The 23,573-nt window shown below is 42.0% G+C and overlaps 1 protein-coding gene across 6 annotated transcripts in view; it reads left to right on the forward strand.

Annotated features, from left to right (window-relative positions):
- Positions 1-1,677: 1,677 nt before the first annotated feature.
- LOC140467039 (semaphorin-3A-like) overlaps positions 1,678-23,573 on the forward strand; it is a 436,589-nt gene continuing 414,693 nt past the window's right edge. For 4 of the 6 annotated variants that reach the window (XM_072563098.1, XM_072563096.1, XM_072563103.1 and 1 more), the window contains exon 1: positions 1,678-2,122. The gene's annotated coding sequence lies outside the window, so the exon portion shown is untranslated. Of the gene's footprint in view, positions 2,123-15,985; positions 16,091-23,573 lie in introns of all 6 variants that reach the window. The other 2 variants (XM_072563099.1, XM_072563101.1) reach the window with 1 other exon arrangement.

The raw sequence follows: 23,573 nt of genomic DNA on the forward strand, positions 1-23,573 counted from the left end.
GTGGAAATTCTCAGTCAGGCAGCATTTTCAAAAAGAGGACAACATTTCAAGATAATCTTTCATCAGGTAGTGCTTGACCTAATGAACATTGAATGTATTTTTGGTTTCTGTTTCAGATTTCCCCTGTATGCGGAATTTTATGTTTATAAATTATTCAAAACCTTAATTTATAAATTTCTATTTGAATTCCAGCTCAATTTTTGGGTCAAGTCCTGGGCGTCACATTTTTGGAAGGATGATAAGACCTTGAGCAGTCAGCTGAGGAGATTTCTCAGCCTGTGACTAGTGGTGAATTCAGTTACCTGGAAGTTGTGATTGGTTTACCCAAACTGATCAAGATTGCGAAGAGGTTTGAGTGAGTAAATTGAATTAGAGGGGGGAGATGAAGTAAATAGTTGTGATCTGAAAAACGCTCTCTTAAAGGACAATGGAAGTAAATTCAATGGTAATTTTCTAAAGGGATGTTAAGAAATACTTAAACAGAAAAGACTTTCAGATCTGTGGAGAAAGAGCTGATGGGGACTGGGACTGGGACTAGGTTGTTGGGTTGTAGTGGTGGTGAATGGGATGGTTGGGACATGAGGGCTGTAGTCAAGAGTATGGTGCTGGAAAAGCACAGCAGGTCAGACAGCATCCTCGGAGCAGGAAAATCGACGTTTCGGGCAAAAGCCCTTCCTCAGGAATTGTCCTGTCATTGGGAGTAGCACTAATTGAGTTGCTTTTTTTGAGCACTAGTACAAGTTAGCTGGACTGAATTGCCTGATTCCATGCTGTACCACGTTCATTAAATCAGCATTAGAACTGGACGTTTTTTAAAAACTAAAATGGGACTTATCAAAATCCAGACTGGTTCAAGTGAGGCTCCTGCAAAGGAGTTTTTTTTCCACCACATTGCCTGCTCTCAATTACAATGCCATCTCTCTAAAAAGAGAATAATGTAACAGAGGGAAAGCATATCACCCTGTGTGGTATAAATTATACTCTGGGCTGGGCTATGCACATCATGTGTCAGCGATTCTGCTGTCATTTTTAATTTTTAAAGAAGGGTCAACCTGCCCTAAGTATGAGTTGGGGAATGATTTCAGCACTGGCACCGTTACATAGTACCTGTGAGCTCATCAGGAGTCTGTTCAATTCTAATCAATTCCTGTCATTAGTAACTGAACCAATGCTTTCCAACAATAACCCCCACCCCCACCCCCACCCCCACCCCCACCCCCACCCCCACCCCCACCCCCACCAGGCCTTTTACTGTCTGACGCATTGTTGCATAAAAGTTACTAGAAGTGGTTGAGAGAAAGGATAGGATACTACCTTTATTCCAATTTGTAAATGTTTTAGTCAGAAACTGATGAAAGGGATTGCTTTATTTTCTGTGGATGACACATACAGGAAATTAATCGTCTCACCTTGTTGGGAGCGATTTACCAGAATAATGAGCATTTAAATTAAGAATTTCTGTTCTGTTGCCTGCAGCTTCCTTCCTCACTCTCTGTTTCCCATTTGGAGTTTACTTCCTTAATTTTGCCTGCATTGTTGCAGCCCCATGTCTTCCCCAGTGTACTCTCTGTGTTTCATTGGCTGATCCCCCTTTTCCCCACAGAAGGAGGTTGGGGCTGTTGGTTTAATCACGCCTTTGCTAAGCATTGTTTGTAGTCTGCACAGCCCATCTGCACTGCATGCTCTGCTCCACTGAAGCTTATTCACATCTGCCAGCCAGACTACCTTCGCACACAATTACTCATTCAATCCACCATGAGGCTTTTTAATAGGAACCAAGTGTGACAGCGGCCGGCTCATTGGGTCGCAGGGCAGAAAGTCTCTAACAGGAGGAAAGCGTGATAGATTCACCCAGGTGTAGGTGAAATGGTACAGCCCCAAGGCTGGGCAAACTAACTCGTGCTGTACTTGGGCTGGAGCGCAGCACTTTGAGTGATGGCTCGTCAAACTAACAATACAAACTGCATTCAGGAGTCAGCCAAGCGGCTGGGGTGTCTCAGCAATATCAGACCCATCTATCTGTGAGCCACTTGGAACTCAGTGGAGGTACTGTACTCTGATTAAAATACACTGCAGTCACAGGAGAACAGACTGACAGACTGACAGACTTGAAGCAGGATCTGTGAGTAGAAATATCTTTTTAAGTAATATGGAATTAATTGTAACTGTTTGCACCATGAAAATCATTTGCCTGAGAATTATACTGCATAAGTGACTGTCTTATGTAGCTCTGTCTCTGCAGTTTGTCTCATTGTAATCTATAATAATCATTTTTAAAAAAGGAGAGCTTACTGTCCATGTCTACGAAATGCTTGCACTGCAGGATAGATGTCTAAAATGAGTTGTGCCTGTATTCCAAAGGATAAGTCATCTGCTTTCCCTTTGTATTAAACACAGAGAGTACATTACAAAATTTAGGCTCTTCATTTTATTAAACAGATGAGAAAGCAAATGAAAATATGAATTGCCTGTACAATCAGCAGAAAGAATTTAAGTGTTCTTCTGAGAGTGGAATACTTGCAATGTCAGAGGAATTTTTTTCACATATTCGACTTGGTATTACAGACACTGCAGTTATGCTTTGAATGCTACACTGGAATGTCCACCAGGTGAATGGAATGATATTAATCTTCCTCGAGACACTATTTGGAGAAACGCAGTGTGCTTTTGAACATGGTCCTGATTTATTTTCCAGTATTCAGTGTTACCAATTCATATTGTCAGATAGTCATATTTCAAAAAGACTCCCATTGTTGCCTAAGTTAGGGTAGATTGTAATATATAGTAGGAACATAAAGCATTTGGACAATAATCATATAACTGTTTATTATAAACCATGGTGAAAATCAGTGAGGTGTACAGTTGTACTCCGCTTCCTCACAATCAACTTGGAGTAATAGAATTTCAATGCTTACAGGAATGCTTCTGGTTAGATCGTCACTGAAGAATATGTTTGAGTAAAGTATAGATTCTTTGTGCTGTACATCTCTATGACCCTATGGCTCTATGACTGAAATATGCTAGAATTATTCCCAAATGTAATAACAACACATTTGAAATGAAATAAAGTACTAACCCTGACCCTATTTCAGGATACATTACTAATCAGGGAACATTATAAAATACACTGCCTAAATTGAGTTATTAATGAAACATTGATTCAACAGTGATGGGAATGTAGGGTTTACAGAAATTATTAGGGACTTTTTTTGTGGTGTTATACTTTTTTCAATATCCCTGTGTTAACCATATCTGGTGAAGCTTCTCCAAAGTGCTTCTAGTGCCGTTTGAACTAAGGATGTTGCAACCAGTAATCTTGGAAGAGTTCCAAAGAGATATCAAAGAACTGTAACCAGGTTAGTGTTGAATCAATGATTTAATTGGGAAAGACGGGCTTATGTTTTGAGCAAGACAGGCTGCTGGAGAGAGAAAAGGCAACTTTGAGAATTTAATTAAGGAAGTGTCAGGTTACCAGAACACGTTGAAAATAGAAGATATTGATCTGAGGACTGATTCTTGCCCAATTCTTCAATGGCATTCTATTGGGAAAAGAGAAGAAATGCAATTGCAGCACTTTGAAATAAGCTAATAAACTGGACAACTTATCTCTTCCAATTTTAGCCCGTAGATTTTTAAGCAGGTAATTTTTATCCTGAGAACCTACGTATTCCTTGGAGCTTCAGTTATTGTGCAAACCAAAGTGAAAAGGTTCCAACAGTAAAGTCGGTGATTAATTAAATTCTTATAATGCAGTTCATCAACGTTGGCAATGAGCCAGCCGCAGCAGGGTGGTTACATATGGGATGGGGGTAGGGGAAGTGTGAATTAACCACAAACCTGTATTATTCCCAGATACAGTATTTCAGATACTGTGTCATTCAACTGAGAACCAACAATGCATTCAGAGCATTAAGTTAAATGCTTAACAAAGCACCTGATAAAGTGCACAGAATGAACAAAGGGGGAGGTAAGTTGGATTTTTTTTTTCCCTTTCCATGTGCGTAAAGTCTTTGGAATTTTCTTCTAAATGAGCGGTGGAGGCAGAGTCTTAGTGGTCGTCAGCACTGACAAGGCCCTTCAGCCTATTGAGTCTGTGCCAGACAACAATAAGCATCTAACAACTCTAATCCCAGTTTCCAGCACTTGGCCCACAGTATATTCAAGTTGAGTTGGATGTATTTGTTCTTTGACAAGGCAGGAAAATGGATTTGAGTTCGCAATCAGATCAATCATAACCTTGCGGAATGGGGCAGCAGGTTCAAGGGGCTCAATGGCGTAGTTCTGTTCCTACTTGTGATGTTTCTATGCTCCTGTAAATTGCTCTCATTCTCTATGCACCTTGTAATATATGGGAGCAATGTCTTTTGACTGTTTTGTGACAATTCAAAAGTAAAATATACCATAATCTCATGTATTTGTGATAAGCTACAGACTCTAAGAGAGTCTAATTGGATCAATTAAGAATGCCAAATGAATAGAGAAGAGGAAACTGTAATAAATATAATGCGTTAATAAGTGAACCAAGATTAATGATGGTTCACAGGTCTGCGTTCTCCATCACAATCACAAGTTTGAAAGCCTGTCTAACACAATGTCCAAGAGCTTTGAAAAAACAATAACCAAATGTCACATTACAGTTGCAGTGTAGGATTGGAAGAACAACCATGTGGTGTCCTCTGTGATCATTGACCTGTTGATGTTCACTGTCACTATCATTCCCACCGTAAAGCAACCACTTACTAACATTATGGAATCATAAGGTGGAGAAATCACCATTTTGGTTCCATTGTTTTTGAAACCCCAAGTATGGATGAGTTGATCTTCAGATTAAATCCTCACCAATCACCTCTCTCTAACGAGAGAGCAGCCCCATGGTCTGGTAGGACAATGGTGACTTCACCTTTTATAGTTGGGAATCAAGGAGCTCCCTCCCTCCTGAAAAAGGGCTTATGCCCGAAACGTCGATTCTCCTGCTTCTTTGATGCTGCCTGACCTGCTGTGCTTTTCCAGCAACACATTTTCCAGCTCCCTCCCCCTTATTCCCCAGCCATGGTAAGAAGTAACACTGTTCTGATCAATATTTAAATAGCAGTACATTTACTTCAAGAAAGTAAAGTTTGCACCAGATAAAAATACACACAATCCTCCATAAAGATTCCAGTGCAAATGGACATTTCCACCAGAGTGGAGGCAGATGTGGGCAGTCACATCGACCCCTCAGGAATACTGCAGATCACTTTAACATCAGGAGTTGAAGAAAGGAAGGTTTGGCTGTAAAAATGCTTTTGTTTCCTCAACATGTGCACTGAAATAGCAAATGTATCAAAAGCCGTATTCTAGTCAAGGTTCCAAAGACATATTTATATCAAAGTGAAACATTATCTTTCAGAATCAACACATACAATGTTAGTACTGGCTAATGAAAACTTAGCAATTAAAACTACCTTCAACCATTTCATTCTTCTGAAGATTATATTATGCAAATTGCTAATGTTTCTGTGGGTAATCAAGATATGAAAGATAATAAAATAGCTGAGACTGTGATCCATTTATTGCATATATCTTAGTGACATTAAATAATACTTACAGAAGTGAAACATTTATTGTTCAATGCTTTGAGTGCCAATGGAATGTTTCAGCATGAAATACAAAGCCTGAAGCCTGAATGTATACCATGCCACACTATCACAAAGAACGCTAACGTGCTTGACTCAAATTCTCAGCTCTGAAATTTCAGTGCAAGATTATTATGTCCTTTGAGAGAAAGTTCACATCAGCTTGTTGGCACCACAATGATGCAATTAAAGGACAATATTTAAATTATTCTCCAAATGAGGCAAGTTAAGAATGTTGGTGTGGTTCTGGCTCAATTTGTATGAGACTGATTTCATACAATTTGAAATTCATTACATACTTTTTCACTGATTTCTTTTCATTTGTTGTTAGCTGTCTTAGTGTAACTTTTCCAATTCTTTGCCATGAATATTAACATAAATATTTTAGCAATGTTGAGCCAAATGTGGTACAGATATGCAGGATCATTGAAACAAAAAAAAGTTTTCAAAACATCAGCTGGTACTAAAATAATATCTAGCCTTACACGTGATTGGTGTGTCAGTGGACTAGGAATAGTGACCAGATTGTGTCCGCAGTGTCAGATGCAACACATGTTCCCTACAGAAATTAACCAGTGTTGATATATTCCTGATGGTTTATAATGTTACATTGTCGGAATTCCTTTAAAGGGAAAATCAGCGTCTCTAAAAACTGGTGAATAGGAACAGCTTCCTCACAGGCAGCTTCAGTGACAGCTTGGCTCTGGGAGGGGTCCAAATATAACTGTATGCACACTGTGTATTTTCCACTGATATATTTTTGGTGCATACTTTTGTGACTTTGGGCTGGATATTTCATGCACCCCCGCTCCCCACCCCCTCCCAATGCCAGGTGTGGTTTTGGTGGGAATGGCACAACTGACATGGGGCAGTGTTTACGCTCACCACCTTCACCAACCAACATCAACTCACCCCCAGAATGCAGGTGGGTGTTTTGGGACTAAGATTGGCAAACCACCCACTGTATGTAGAGAAATCATTGAGAGTCAATTAAAAACAGAAGTGACCCCCTCCCCCCCCCCCCCCCCCATATTGTCCTGCCCACACCATAATAACACGGTGTGGGCAAGAGGTCAGAGTGGGCTGCCTATTATTTGCAAATTCTTAAAAGTACAGGAGGTAAATGGGTACCATCATCGGAGGCTGCCTCATGCACAGTGCCTCACTCCTAGAAGGTAGCACTCTCTCCTTATTGTCTGCATAGACTTTAAAACCCACACCAACTCCCTTTGCCCCGGCCAAAGGTGGAAAGTCCCTCCCCACTCAATGCCCCCAATTTACCTGAGCCTGGAATTCCAATGGGCTCTTCATTTTGGAACTGGCTGCAGTTCTGGCAGTGGCCACTACTCAGCTCAGGCGCTGCTAGGACTGCTGGTGACTTTCAGCCAGTCAGAAAGGTCAGCGGCTCTGGAGGATGGGATATACCTTACAGAGAGGCAGAATTCCCACTCTGACTGTAGCACGTGACATAATGATGGTGTAATGCTGGTAGGCGGGCAGATTACAGCAGCCACCGAGACCCACGGGGAGATCTTCTGTACTGGCCTGCATATTAAAGATGGACCATGTGTAACTGTCATGTCTCAGGAGACACCAGCTTCACAGATCAACTGTGACCCACCTCTCAGTGTCAAAATGTGTGATGCTGGAAAAGCACAGATGGTCAGGCAGCAACAGAGGAGCGGGAGAGTCAACGTTTCAAGCATAAGCTCTTCGTCAGGACTGTCTGTGAGGTACAGACCCAGGAGATTACTTCAAACTGCACGAGGACAGTCACCCAATCCTGATGGCCATGAACATCAGCCTTACCTTGAATTATTTTGTGTCTGGTTTACTGCAGGGGCCCAGGGAGCTGCCAAAAGACTCATAAAGCACCCATTGGTGCCAGTCCTGGTCTCAGGACCCAATATGTCTGTTTAGATGCTGCTGGGGAACAGAGGCTGCCCATTACAGAAAGTCCCCTCACACCGGAGAGCGCTCCAAGGGTGATGCTGACTGCCTGTAAAATACGGGCTGCAGCACACCTCGGCTCACCATCGAGTATCCTCCAGCTTCTCTGTTCAGACAGATCAAGAGGAGTTCTCCAGCCCACACATCCATAGGATTCATGTTGGTGGGTTGAGCTACATTCTCTCCAATCGTGCATTCAGAAAGGGCTGCCTAAGTGGAGGAAGAGCCAGGGTAGAACTTGTATTCCTCTGAAGATAGATAGAGCAGGGCCTGATAGGGATGTTGAGGAGAGTCAATCCTGACAGACACATGAGAGCCGGACCTGAGAGGAACTGGATGTTCAGGATCACAGGAAGTCTGAAATCAAGATTGTCCAACAATCCATTTCCTTTTTTTCCCTCTAACCTCTTCAGGAAGCCGTTTCCTCATTAAGTTTAAAAAAAAACAAAAGAACTACACCTGTCAGAAATTAGAAAAAAATCAGAAATTGCTGGGAAAAGATCTGGCAGCATTTTGTGGAGAGAAAGCGGAGTTAACATTTTGGGTCCAGTGACCCTTCTTCAGAAGGATTAATTCAGTAATCATAGTCATCACAACTGACCAACTCCCCACATTACAGCATGGCACATTCATGAACACCCTCCAGAATGTTCCTGCCCCAGTTTGTAACTGACAAACAGTACTCCTGTCTGTGAAAATCAGGCAATACCATTACTTCTTGAAACATGCTCTACTCCTCTATGACTCGATGACCTTATTGGTCCTTACAATTGATTCAAAAGGTAAACCCAGCTTTACACAACATCATGTGACCAAAAGGTCTTTCTAACTCTCCGCAGTGATGTGGTACTCCTGTGTCATTCTCTCTCGGCTGCACTGGATACCAACTGCTTATTGCCTGCTTGAGAATACCCTCCACTGGATTGTGTGACCTGACCTTCATAGTAAACAGGACAGACCAAACCAAAGTAACAAACTGGGCATGCATGAACTTGGTGAGCAGCAGCATTCAAAACAATCTGTAACCTAATGGTTTGCATCTGCCCTCAGGTGGAATATCAACCCCATTCAATGGAGAGTTCAGGAGGGGCAAACCAGGTGCAGCAACAGGTATATCCAGTAATGAGGTGCCAATCTGGTGAAGCTACCAAACAGGACTACTTGCAAGCCAAGCAGCAGATGCAGCAAGTGATAGACAGAGCTAAGTGATCCCATAACCAAATGGATCTGATCTAATTTCTGCAGTTCTGCCACATCCAGTCATCAATGGTGGTGGACAATTATACAGTTCATTGGAGACAGCTCCACAACATTCTCATCTTCAATGCAAAAGATATGGCTGAAGAATTCGCAGCAATCTTCAGCAGGAAGTGGTCATAGAATGATCCATCCCAACCTCCTGTGGAGGTCCCCAGCATTTCAGATGCCAGTCTTCAGCCAATTCGATTCTGTGTGATATCAGGAGATGGTTGGAGGTACTGGATCCTGCAAAGGCTTTGAACCCTGGTCAACATTCTGGCAATAATACTGAAGACTTGTGCTCCAGAAATTGCTGCCTCCCCTAGCCAAGCTGTTTCAGTACAGTTACAACTCACATCTACTCAGCAATGTGGAAAATTGTCCAGCTATGTCCTGTACCTAAAAAGCAGGACAAATCAAACCCAGCCAATTACTGTCCCATCAACCTACTGTCAATCATCAGTAAAATGATGGAAGGTGTCATCAACAGTGTTATCAAGCAGCACCTGCTCAGCAATAACCTGCTCAGTGATGCCCAGTTTGGGTTCTGCCAGGTTCACCCAGCTCCTGACCTCATTACAGCCTTGGTTCAAACATGGACAAAAGAGCTGAATTCCAGAGAGGAGGGGAGAGTAACAGCACTTGACATCAAAGCTGCATTCAACAGAGTGTGGCATCATGGAGCCTTGGCAAAACTGGAATTAATGGGTATTAGAGGGAAAACTTTCTGCTGGCTATACTCATGCATGGCACACAGGAAGGTGGTCTTGGTTGTTGGAGGTGAATCATTTTGTGGGGAAAATACCTTTTATCCTTCAGGGATCCTCTCCACACTCAGATTTATGAAAGTATGACTGGGGCATATGACCAGCAAGAAGTGTTGCTTCTTATAATTCACCCTCACTTTATTGAATTACACACAATTTTCTGAAGGTTGAGTGGGAGCAATCTCAAAGTGGATTTACAATTATAATTGCGGTCATAGAGTCATAGTATCATAGAGATGTACAGCATGGAAACAAACTCTTCGATCCAATCCGTCCATGCCGACCAAATATCCCAACCCAATCTCATCCCACCTGCCAGTACCCGGCCCACAGTATTCCAAACCCTTCCTATTCATATACCCATCCAAATGCATCTTAAATGTTGCAATTATACCAACCTCCACCACATCCTCTGACAGCTCATTCCATACACGTACTACCCTCTGCATGAAAAGTTTGCCTTTAGGTCTCTTTTATATCTTTCCCCTCTCACCCTAAACCTACGCCCTCTAGTTCTGGAGTCTCCGACACCAGGGAAAAGACTTTGTCTATTTATCCTATCCATGCCCCTCATAATTTTGTAAACCTCTATAAGGTCACCCCTCAGCCTCTGATGCTCCAAGGAAAACAGCCCCAGCCTGTTCAGTCTCTCCCTGTAGCTCAGATCCTCCAACCATGGAAACATCCTTGTAAATCTTTTCTGAACCCTTTCAAGTTTTACAATATCTTTCCGATAGGAAGGAAACCAGAATTGCACACAATATTCCAACAGTGGCCTAACCAATGTCCTGTACAGCCTCAACATGACCTCCCAACTCCTGTACTCAATACTCTGACCAATAAAGGAAAGCATACCAAACGCCTTCTTCACTATCCTATCCACCTGCGACTCCACTTTCAAGGAACTATGAACCTGCACTTCAAGGTCTCTTTGTTCAGCAACACTCCCCAGGACCTTACCATTAAGTGTATAAGTCCTGCTAAGATTTGCTTTCCCAAAATGCAGCACCTCGCATTTATCTGAATTAAACTCCATCTGCCACTTCTCAGCCCATTGGCCCACCTGATCCAGATAGGATCTGTAATCTGAGGTAACCCTCTTCGCTATCCACTACACCTCCAATTTTGGTGTCATCTGCAAACTTACTAACTGTACCTCTTATGCTCGCATCCAAATCATTTATGTAAATGACAAAAAGTAGAGGGCCCAGCACCGATCCTTGTGGCACTCCACTCCACAGAACTCCATCCAGTCCTGGTCAAAACACAATCTCTCACTGTATATCTTAAGTTAATATTTACAATCACCTCTTGGTTTGTATCTTGATGGCATTGTAGAACCCCTCGTTGGAGTAGACCAGACGTCTCCCATGTTCTTTGACATGCTGAAGGAACAGCCGTATCTCACAATTTCCATCCCTAACCAATCTATACTCTGTTTCTGGCCTGGCAAACTTGTTTCCTAAATTTGGCAACACCCAAACTTTTGGTCTAGTTTACAACTGAAGATCATTTTCTTTTCTTTGAAAATAATGGGTTTCTGAACAAGACACATCACCTATTTCAACCAATCTTGTGAATACAAGTCTCTCAGACTCCTCGTTCTTACATTGCTATCATACTGGAGCTGGTCTCCTTCCATTGTCTAGATCACCAGGAGTTCCACTGCTGGAAATTCTGATTGTTTGCTCCCCATCAAAACCTCTGGCAGAAGCCCAACAAGGAGTTAAGTTCTTGTTGTCCTTCCATCTGAATCTCACTGGAGGAAATCCTCAGAATAATGTCCTCAGCTCAAACATGTTCTGCTTCATCAATGACCTTCCCTTCATCATGAAGTCAGAAGTGGGAATGTTCACCAATAGACTAGTTCTGAATATTGTACATTCATGCCCCCTAAGATACAGAAGCAGTCTGTGTCCCCAAGACAACAGCCACACTTGGGCTAATAAGTGACAAGTAACATTCTTACCATACAGAAAAACAGAAAAGTCATTCAGTGTTACCATCACTGAATCCCCAATTGTCAACATCCTGAGGATTACCATTGACAGGAAACTGAACTGGACTCACCATATAAATACTGACAACAAGAGGAGATCAAGAACGAGAAACTATGCAGTGAATAACTTGCCTTCTATCTTACAAATGCCTTCTATCTACCATCTAAAGACACAAGTCAAGAGTGCCATGGACTACTCCCTACTTGTCTGGATGTGTGCAGTTCCTACACCATTCGAGACATTTAATATTATCCATCGAAATCAGCCTTCTTTACTGACATTCTATCCATCATCTTTAGCATTCACTCCATCCACAACTAAGGCTCAGTAACAGCAGTATACCATCTCCAAGATGAAAGGCAACAATTGCACCTGCAAGTTCTTCTCTGAGTTACTCACTATTCTGACTTGGAAATATATCACAATTTTTTCAGGGCTGTAGGCCAAAATCCTGGAATTCCCTGCCTTACGGCAATGTGTGGTCTACCCATAGCACATGGATAGCACTGGTTCAAAGGGAGTTCACCACCACCACCACCTTCTCCAGAACAACTAGAGATGGGTAATAAACCAATCCTATCAATGAGTGAAAGAAACATAAATTAAGAAAATAAAGCTTTACCTGTAACAAAACGGAATACACCTGTCATGCATGTAGAATTTCTCCTGTTCTAATGTTTCAGGCTGCTCATAAACAGAAGCGTTTTTGATGAAGCACAACGTGTGGTTGGAAGTTGTGTTACACAATTACAGACATAAGTGTGGAGAATTACACAGAAGGTAGTGAAGAAGGCAGAAACACTTACTCCGGAGGTGTAATCTTACAAGTTGGATTTCACCATCAAAGGGTGACATATGGTTCTGAACACTTAGCAGACATTTGTGTCTGTGAATTATTAAAATCTTCTCTTCTTTTAATTCTGGCTGACATCTCATTTTAAAAAAAGGCTATTTTGTGAAAGTACTGGCAATATTCTTGCGGGTTTGAATGATCATTAAGGGAATTGAATATATCAGAACAAGCAATGAATTTCTGTGAAATAAGGAGTATGTTAGCTGGTGAAGGTGACTGTGCTACTGTTTGGTGTTAGGTTATTATCCTGTTATTAACCTGATCAGTCCATATTTGACCACAGGGATATCTACTCCACTATGCTCCCCTCCAGCAGCATTACAAAAAGCAATGATCATTTATTTATTTCATCATTATTGTATGATCTTGTTCATGGGGCTCGCTGTTGCATTTATCTACGTGACAGTAGCCACCACTCTTGAAAAGAAAATCGTTCTTTGGGCACTTGAACCCTTTTATTCTGATGAAGCACAGTCTTTTAAAGCAAGGATTGTTTGAGTGATAGTGAGGAAACTGTGAGATTTACTAACGTTGTTAATTAACATTGATTTTCAATCCAGCCTGTCTGTCCTTAGAGGCGTCTAATCATACGTCATTAATATCTGTTCAAAGAAAGATTTATTGTGGTATCATCAAGAACCTTTATATTCTTGATTTTCATACATTTTAATTTTTGAATGCATTTTGTTTGACAGTAAATTATTCTTATTCTGGGTTTGAAGTAACTTCACTCTTTATTTCTGAGGGAGGTATTTCCAGTGCAGAATTACAAGCCCAGACAGATCCAGGGTTGGACCTGCCTTTACCTCGATGGTTTAACTTCAAAGGCAAATGAAAGGGTGATGTGGTGGGTTATTTGAGGTGGATTGTCTTGAGCTGATATAGACATATGTTAGCAACTGTGTCTGATGACATATAGGTCGTCTGAAGGTATATGAATAAGGGAACTCTTTAGTAAGTGAAATTCTATAAGCTGTGAATTTGTGGCTGCAAGTTAGAGTGTTTTAAAAGAAAGACAAAAATCCAACTGTGTCAACCTGATTCAGAAATGTTTAATACATCAGCATGAATTTATTTTGCTGCTTAAAGGTTGACATGTAGTTGTTTATTTTAATGAATAAAGACTTCCATTAAATTATTCATTTAACTAGCTTAATATAAATGTGCAAAGAAGACATATGTTTAAAACAACTGTTATTGCTAAGCTATAACATTTATGATATTATTTGTTTTTGTTTTAGTAAAATGGTACTGGAATCTTACTGGGGTCTGAGTGACGTGGCCAATGTTGAGATTTGCAGCAGAATCAGACGAGGAGCCCAGTGAAGGGCTATCTCAATGTCAGGAACATTTCTCTAAGTCTTTTATGCTTTTACTGAGCTGCAATACGATTTTCTCACAGGGCAGCAGTAAGCTGTCAATTAAGGGGAATATCACTAATTAAATGCCTATTGAACGCCACAACCGGCTTAATTAATATTAAGCTTCCTATCTTACCAAAGGTACTGAGCTACCTAGACAGGACAATTCTTGCATTACTGGGCACACTAGCAGTTAGCATTAAATTGAATTGAATTTACTGTCACATGTACCGAACAGTGAAAAGCTTTGTCTTGTGAGCAATACAGGCAGATCACAGAGCTAAGTAGCATTGATAGTAAATAATAGGTAAACTGCGGCAAAAACAAAAACCCAGGTACAGGCGAATGTTAAGAGTTTGTGAGTCCATTCAGTCTTCTAACAACAGTAGGGTAGCTTCAAACCTCTGAGTTTTGATAAAACAGTTATTAGTCATCTTTAAAAGTATGCTATTAAGTTTAAAGAGTATAGAACAATTGTAGGAAATCGGAAACTTAGATCTGAATGCAGGAGCTCGCAAGGAGTCAACCATATCTGGCGCCATCTTGAATCAGCCATGTTGCATAAAAAGCAGCAGCAAAGACACTTCATGTATAGGGACAGGTACCCAGCTCAGGGACAGAACCAGGCTGTATCTCAGGGCTCTTTTAACATTAAGTGAGCAATGAGAAACTGCATGCTCACATCATCCATCTCTTGCCATGCCATTAGCGCAGTCACATAACTAGGCAGCTTGCTTTGCTAGTTAGCCAGTCAAGGTCCTGGACATCTTGTTGTCCAGCAGCTTGCTACATCAACTCTCCTTATGGCATGACAATGTCAGAAGTCACATGACACCAGGTTATAGTCCAACAAGCTTGAGATTTCTGCCTAGTGTGAGCTCAATCAGCCAGAAGGTCTAATGCTTCCCAGTTGGAATAAAGGAACATCAGGCAGCATTTGTTCTCCAAGCAGTGGGTGAGACCCACTTTGAAATTACAAGTTTTTGGAGCACTGCTCCTTCATCAGGTGAAGCACTTCAGTGCTCTGAAACTTTGATTTCAAATAAGCCTTTTGGACTATAACCTGGTGCCATGTAACTTCTCACTTTGTTCACCCCAGTACAATACCAGCACCTTTACATTATAGTATGAAGGCCATTTCTCTGGACTACTGAGATGGCACTGACTTGGGGTAGCAACTTTGGAGCAAGTCTTGTGGCATGATCGTCTCTACCAGTCCTGATGAAAGATTATCTGCATCATCTGCACCACTCCCTCAGGTAGGACCTCCAGGCTGCTGTTGGAGAAACCTCCCTTTCTCTGGCATTTTCACATGATATGATTAGATTCCCTACAGTTGGAAACAGGCCCTTCAGCCCAACGAGTCCACACCGACTCTTCGGAGAGTAAACCACCCAGACCCATTCCCTCTAAATGATGCACCTAACATTGTGGGCAATTTAGCATGGCCAATTCATCTGACCTGCACTTCGTTGGACTGTGGGAGGAAACCGGAGCATCCGGAGGAAACTCTCACAGACACGGGGAGAATGTGCAAACTCCACACAGACAGTCACCCGAGGCTAGAATCTAACCTGGGGCCCTGGTGCTTTGAGGCAGCAGTGCTAACCACTGAGCCACTGTGTCGCCCCTATATGCAACTTGTGACAACAGTCCTCTCCTGGTCACAGCTGCCTTTTAAGGATGGGGTTAACTCTGGTGATGCTGCTCCTTTGGTGGATATTCCAGTGAGTGGCAAGTTAATTCAGGAATCGAGCATGGTAAGATGGAGTGAGAATTGCAGAGTGGGTATGTCATTACTGTGGTGGAGTTTGGGAGGAGTCAGCAAGAAATTCTGACAGGCCTCACAGTGAGAATCCATCCACAATAATTGATGCAACTCACACTGAGCCAAAACAAGATAAAATGCAGTCTAATTAATTTTCACTTAGACAGATGTCTTATAATATTAAAGCAAAGTACTTTGGGTGCTGAAAATCTAATATGAGAACAGAAAATGCTGAAAAAACAACAGATGGGACAAGATCTGATTTAGAAACAGAGTTAGCGGTTGGGCTGTAATGTGACAAGTGGGTCTCACCCACTGCTTGAAGAACAAATGCTGCCTGATGTTCCTTTATTCCAATTGGGAAGCATTAGGCCTCTTGACTGATTGAGCTTACAGTGGGCAGAAATCTCACCCTCCTCTCCGTTCCCCCAGAGACCTGCACCTCTACAGGACCAGTCACCAGGGGGAGACCACGGTCAACACGACTGCCCAGCTTGGACACCAGAGATCACGATGAGAATCCTGTGCCTTGTGAGTGTAAGTGGCCAGGGTAAAGACATAGTCATTGGCAAGGGGTGAAAGAGGTTAGAAGCAAGAATGGTAGGGGGAGAGGTGGCTTCCTACAGTCTCCCGCTTCCTAATTCCAAGTCCCTGGATCTGTCCCAAAGTATCTCTTGGCAATTTCCAGAAAACCTGAGATTGTTCACATAACTGCCTTCCCAGACAGGAAGCCACTTGCTCATTGTCATTGATGCTTGAATAGTTCCATTGTTGATCATCGTTGCAAGCAGATTGGGAAACAAAATAACAAATTCCTGGTAGAATTATACAATGCTTTGTTTAGACTATGTTTGCAGTATTGCACACAGCTCTACTCTCCACATAAGACCATTAGACACAGGAGCAAAAATTAGGCCAATCGGCCTATTGAGTCTGCTCTGCCATTCGATCATGGCTGATAGGTCTTGCAACCCTATTTTCCTACTTCCTGCCTGTAACCTTTGATCCTCTTGGCAATCAAGAACCTATTTGTATTTTAAATATCTTCAATGACCTGGCCTCTACAGCCCTCTATGACAATGAGTTCCACAGATTTCCCACTCTCTGGCTGAAGAAGTTTCTCCTTATCTCCATTCTAAAGGGTCTTCCCATCACCTGAAGGCTGTACCCTTGGGGTCCTAGTCTCTCCTACCAATGGAAACATCTTCCCAATATCCACTAAGTGAATGTGTAAGGAAGGATATACATATATTGTTGGCTGCACAGTGAATGTTCACTTGATTGGTTCCTGGGATGAAATGGGTGTCTCATGATGAGGGGCTGAATAAATTTGAGTCATTATTATTTGGAGTTTCTCAGATTAAAATGTGATTTTGTTAAAACAAAGCAGATTCTAAATGGGCTGGATTGGGTGATTGAGCAGATCTTCTGTTTGGGGAATCAGTATTTAGGATGGTATGTGGATGAGAAAAAAAAATTTCTATCAGTGAGTTATAACCTTTGGAATTCTCTCTGAGATTGTTCTGATACTCCATTGTTGAATATATTCAAGGCTGCAATAGACAGATGTTTGAGAGATATGGGAGTGGTCAGGAATTGGAGTTTGTATTAAAGGGGGTGCCATAATCACAATAAATACTAGAAAAGATTCAAGAGGTCATCAGTTCTTGCTCCAGTTCCTTGTGTTTCCTGTCAAAGAACGTAAAACAGTTCTTTCATCCTAAAAATGTGCTGCATTAGAATGTTGCAAAGAATACTGTACAGAATAGTGAGTTCTGGAAGAATGTCTCACAACTGCCTTCTTTGGACATCTGAGGATGGGCAATAAAAGTCTCCTTGCCAGTTTATAAAACGATGTACACAAGGACATCACTGACTGCAGTTTGTTGGAGGTTCCTCAATGATTTACCAGTGTGTGACCTATTGACCTTTGCTCAGCACCTTTGGGGCAGAAAGAGTATTCCCACTGCCGGTTGATACAAAGAGATTCTTGCTGAAAGCCTGATGTGTGTAGATGCCAATCATGAGCTGTGATTAAAGGTTAAAGTAATCAGCCTCTCAATGTTCAGGCTCATAACTTACCATGGCCACTGCAGAAAGTAGCCTGAGGTTCCACATCCCGTGTGAACACATTTAGGAGACAAGTGGAGGGAAAGTCATAATTGTTATTGTTAATAGTTTGAGTGAACTTTTCTGAAGAGCGTTGAAAAGTTGTTGAACATAGTTCTTTCTGTGGTGTTTTATGGCCTTGCATTTCAGTACTTGAGATATTTATCATTTGTTTTCGGAGAACCTTTTGAACCCTCAAATAGATGTGTGTCAGCACATGAGCACAAAGCTGTTGTGCAAGTCTTGTCCTGGAGCTTGCAGCGATGCCAGGCCAAGGGTGAAAGACTTGTTGATGCAATACTATAGGCACGTTTAAGTGAGAACAAATACATTGAGTCAAGAAACTAACTTGCTGCCTTGAGTTTGTAATCGGTGGGTGATGGTGGAAAGCAATACATACATTTACATCAAGTAAAGGTCAACTTATTAACATTTCACAGTGAGTTAGATGTGTTGATGTTGTTGCAGCTACCTTCAAATAGAGTCAAACTAAAATATGTGCTTTCATGCTGTGATCTTTGGCAGGCAAACTCAGTGTGCCTTTTATGAAGGACATTTTACAGAAGGTAATTTATTTTGCCTTTTTGACATTCAATGCAAACACTTTTCTATTTGGTGTTCCCATTTCCTTACACACAAGCAGTAAATGAATGATTTAGGATTACTTCCAGGTTACGGCAAAATCACAATTATCAAATTTTGGAGGATCTGCCCAAAATTTGCATCAAATGGAATTTTGACAGAGACCAGGAAACACCTATGTGAGCTGATTCACCAACAAACATGGCCTATGTGAAAAATAAACAAAAGTAAACAGAGTAGTGTGATAAATATGCCAAAAATGTCTTTTGTTTTAATTTATTTGTGAAGCGTGACCTTTTACTGTAAAAGGCATTGGAAGATTTGGGAGTTTGATTCGGGAAAATTGGAGTCACCTTTTTCTGCTTCCTTGCCCTGATACATTCCACTGGATTATCAATGCAGTCAAACGTCAGTGAAGTGTAAAACTCTGGGGAATTACTCCTTGCTGCATCACTCCTGCCTTTGCAGCTTCAGCTAAGGGCAAACACACAGTGCAGCAGATGGACATTCATTTATCAGACTCATCAGAGACTCATCCTTCTTGATAGAAGAACGTGCCACATTGATGATTGCCTCATCTGTCACTTCATTGTACAGTTTATGGTGTCTCTCTTGATGTAGGATTCCCTGGCGCACTCTGCTGGAATTTCCTCTTGCAGGCAAGAGCAATAAGCCTCACCCTGGCCCTCCCCATTCTCGGTATCTTATGCGGTCCTTGGCCATTTGAACCCAGCGTAGTGGAAGCAGTTGTTTATTATGCCTTGCATCCCAATCAACCATGATGAAACCCCTCAAGAATAGTTGTGTTGTTCTCCTGCTTCTTATCAATGGCCTCAATGATCCTGAGAGATCAGCTGCAGTTAGTAGTTGGCCCTGAATTGCTCCCTGAGCATTGGCTGGAGGTTGGCTGTGCTGCTGGGAGGGTAGAGAATCTGCATGATGCTGTTGAGGCCAGAAATGTCAGAGGCAATATCTATCATCCTGAGATTGCAGGACTGGTGTATGAGGAGAGACTGGATCAGTTAGCATGCATTCATTGGAGTTTAGAAGAATTAGGATGATCACATTAAAACCAATAAAATTCTATCAGTAAAAGGAAGAGTAACTGCAGGTAGGATGTTCCTGATGATGGCGAGTCCAGAAACAGGGGTTACAGTTGAAGGATAACGGGTTGGCCATTTTGGACTGAGATGAGGAGAAATGTCTTCACCTGGAGAGTGAGGAGCCTGTGGAAGTCCCTGCCACAGAAAGTAGTTGACACCAAATCATTGAATGTTTTCAAGAAGGAGTTAAATATAGTTCTTAAGGCTAAAGGGATCACAGGTCTGTGGAGAAAGCAGGAACAGGGACTGAGTTCTTTGATCACTCCTGATCAGCTTGAATGGTGAAGCAGGCTTGAAGGGCTGAATGGCCTCTTCCCGCTCCTCTTTTTGGTGTTTCTATGTCTATGGTGGATATCTTCCTTTTCTTCTGTTGATATGTTTTGTCCATTTTCCTGATCCAAGCCTCAAAAAAATGCAAGAGGACCCCCAGGCAGTTTTATTTGGAAAGTTCCCTGACCTTCACAAACCACAATATCTTCACGATGAGGCAGGACAGAGGCAGCGAAGGAAGGGAAGCAGATCTTGTACTTCAGGTCCCACTGTGTCATGGCACAGGCTGCCTGATGTATCTGTCCCAAGGTCTGTATGTTGAGAATTGGTCTGGTCTGTCACAAGAAGCCTGGGGCAGAAACTTCGGATCCCGACAGGGTGACATCCTCAAATCAAGTGACAGGTGACAAGTAGCAGTGGAGTAATCCAACATGTCTCATAACTGAATGAAGAATAATATGTACATATAAGAGCAACAGTATAAATAATGGCCAAGTGGTTGTTAACATTCTTTGCTCAACTTTCTAATAGCATTATAATTAGTGAGACTACATAATAAATATCTCAGTAAAATAGCACTGCTTTACACCACTTCCATCTGAGGTTTAATGTCTTTACACCTTAGTGTGAAAACATAAAAGCTGAGGTGAAAATCTCAAGGGACGCACTATTTTTACTCCAATAGTGCTATTAGAGTGGAAGCAGCCAAAGCACAAAAGCTCACTTGAGAGTTGAAGCTGAAGGTCTGAAATATAGAATCATACAATTGTCCATTGTAAGCATCAGAGAGAGCCAGGAACCAGATGGATACTATTTTCTGAACTTTCTAAACTACAGTTCCACAGGAATGTTAACTTGTTATTTGGAGTATGTGTCATTGATCTTGCATATTAAGGAGAGTTAACATTAAGGGTTTGATATCCTAAACTATAATTTGCAGATTCTAATTAATGAAAATCAACAAATCTTCCTGCAAAATTATTGGAATGAAGATGTGAATAAATGTTTACTTATTCAGAAGGACTTGTTTCAATTTTCTTTTTCATGATATTTTTTAGAATGTTTTGTATTTGTGTCTGAATTGTGATGTCTCCAACAGCTACTCTCACTCACTTTGCAAAGTACACTATCATAACATTCCGTATATTTGTAAGATTCCACTTTGGCAGCATTATAACAGCACATTATTATAAAAAGGCGTCTGGAATGTTTGTTTTGTTTTGGTGTATGACAACGTTGATGCTCTGCAGAGAGAGTATACACCCTGCTGTAGGATATAAAGTGACAGACCTTGAAGATTTACTTCCGAAACTCTATTTTTCTGTTTAACTCTTGCAAACCATTTTGGAGTGGTGACTGAGGGAGTTTGACCAGGCAGGATTTACTGTTGAAACTGAAGATAAATGATGTATGCTGACAGTAAGGCTCTGTATTCATCAAACCAGTGCAGTGGCCACAGGCTGAGACAGTAACAACCTAGTAAATCACCCCCCAGTCGACTGCACTGAATCACAGTCCGCATGACATTCAGATGTTGAAGTTAAGTCTGTTAACATATTTCCACAAATAGATCCACAAACAGTTTTAATAAGGCCCCTGAAGTCCACATCCATGATAGAAGATCGCTTCACTGGGGCTTATTACTGTCCTATTAGTCTTATATCCCTCTCAGAAACGTTCACTCGCAGAAGTAGCCAAATCAGCAGAAGTGGCCTTGGGCTATGAAACATTCTGCCTTCTGTAGTTTGCACCTTCCATCTGTCTTGCCAACAGCCTGTGGGAACCCCACCTCAACAGCATTGCCCCTTTGTGACATTGTACCTGATAACAATTTTGAGCTTCTTCAGCTTAATGGCCCTGACTTTCCTGGGGATTCGGACAGAGGGCACATATTAGAACATAGAACATAGAACAATACAGCACAGAACAGGCCCTTCGGCCCACGATGTTGTGCCGAACTTCCATCCTAGATTAAGCACCCATCTATGTACCTATCCAAATGCCACTTAAAGGTCGCCAATGATTCTGACTCTACCACTCCCACGGGCAGCGCATTCCATGCCCCCACCACTCTCTGGGTAAAGAACCCACCCCTGACATCTCCCCTATACCTTCCACCCTTCACCTTAAATTTATGTCCCCTTGTAACACACTGTTGTACCCGGGGAAAAGGTTTCTGACTGTCTACTCTATCTATTCCCCTGATCATCTTATAAACCTCTATCAAGTCACCCCTCATCCTTTGCCGTTCCAATGAGAAAAGGCCGAGAACTCTCAACCTATCCCCGTACGACCTATTCTCCATTCCAGGCAACATCCTGGTAAATCTTCTCTGCACCCTCTCCAAAGCTTCCACATCTTTCCTAAAGTGAGGCGACCAGAACTGCACACAGTACTCCAAATGTGGCCTAACCAAAGTCCTGTACAGCTGCAACATCACTTCACGACTCTTGAATTCAATCCCTCTGCTAATGAACGATAATACACCATAGGCCTTCTTACAAACTCTATCCACCTGAGAGGCAACTTTCAAAGATCTATGTACATAGACCCCAAGATCCCTCTGTTCCTCCACCTGACTAAAAACCCTACCATTAACCCTGGATTCCGCATTCTTATTTGTTCTTCCAAAATGGACAACCTCACACTTGGCAGGGTTGAACTCCATCTGCCACTCCTCAGCCCAGCTCTGCATCATATCTAAGTCCTTTTGCAAACGACAAATGCCCTCCTCACTGTCCACAATTCCACCAATCTTGGTATCGTCTGCAAATTTACTAACCCACCCTTCGACTCCCTCATCCAAGTCATTAATAAAAATTACAAACAGCAGAGGATCCAGAACTGATCGCTGCGGAACTCCACTTGTAACTGGGCTCCAGGCTGAATATTTACCATCTACCACCACTCTCTGACTTCGACCGGTTAGCCAGTTTTCTATCCAATTGGCCAAATTTCCCTCTATCCCATGCCTCCTGACTTTCCGCATAAGCCTACCATGGGGAACCTTATCAAATGCCTTACTAAAGTCCATGTACACTACATCCACTGCTCTACCCTCATCCACATGCTTGGTCACCTCCTCGAAGAATTCAATAAGACTTGTAAGGCAAGACCTACCCTTCACAAATCTGTGCTGGCTGTCCCTAATCAAGCAGTGTCTTTCCAGATACTCATAAATCCTATCCCTCAGTACCCTTTCTATTACTTTGCCTACCACAGAAGTAAGACTTCTTTTCCAGCAACACATTTTCAGCTCTAATATTGTTGGGGGCCCTTCAACTGCAACTGAAGGAAGAAATGCAAGATTTACTAACTTAGCCCATCATCCATGGATTATACCATTGGCTCTCTCTCTAAAAGCAGTTGGGTGATCATTCATATAACATTGACCTGAACTAATGTCAGTTATCATTATAGATTTGCAGGATCCTCAGCAATTTTCTTGTCATGGCTTCTTGTTATGTTCTCCTTCTCAGCCAGAAATGCACCAAGCATACAGAGCCTGATGAAACAGTAATGTGACTCCTTTAGTTGAGGAGAAGATGATTTACAGGGAGGTTAAGTGTAATACAGCCTTTTCCTACTGCTGACTGCTCCAACCAATTATGAGACTAATACACAGGGAGGTTGTGATTGGCAGTGGTTTAAGATACTGTTCTTTAAAGGTGTATGCTCATCACAACAATATCTTAGAATCATAAAATCCCTACAGTGTGGAAACAGGCCCTTCAGCCCAACAAGTCCACACTGACCCTCCGAAGAATTCCCCTACCTATTATTCTAAATTTACCCCTGACATATGCACCTAACCTACATATCACTGAGCATTGTAAACAATTTAGCATGGCCAATTCACCTAACCTGCACATCCTTGGACTGCAGGAGGAAACCAGAGCACCAGAGGAAACCCACGCAGACACAGGGAGAATGTTCAAACTCCACACAGTCGCCTG

The sequence above is a fragment of the Chiloscyllium punctatum genome, chromosome 44, assembly GCF_047496795.1.
Source record: "Chiloscyllium punctatum isolate Juve2018m chromosome 44, sChiPun1.3, whole genome shotgun sequence".
NCBI lineage: Eukaryota > Metazoa > Chordata > Chondrichthyes > Orectolobiformes > Hemiscylliidae > Chiloscyllium > Chiloscyllium punctatum.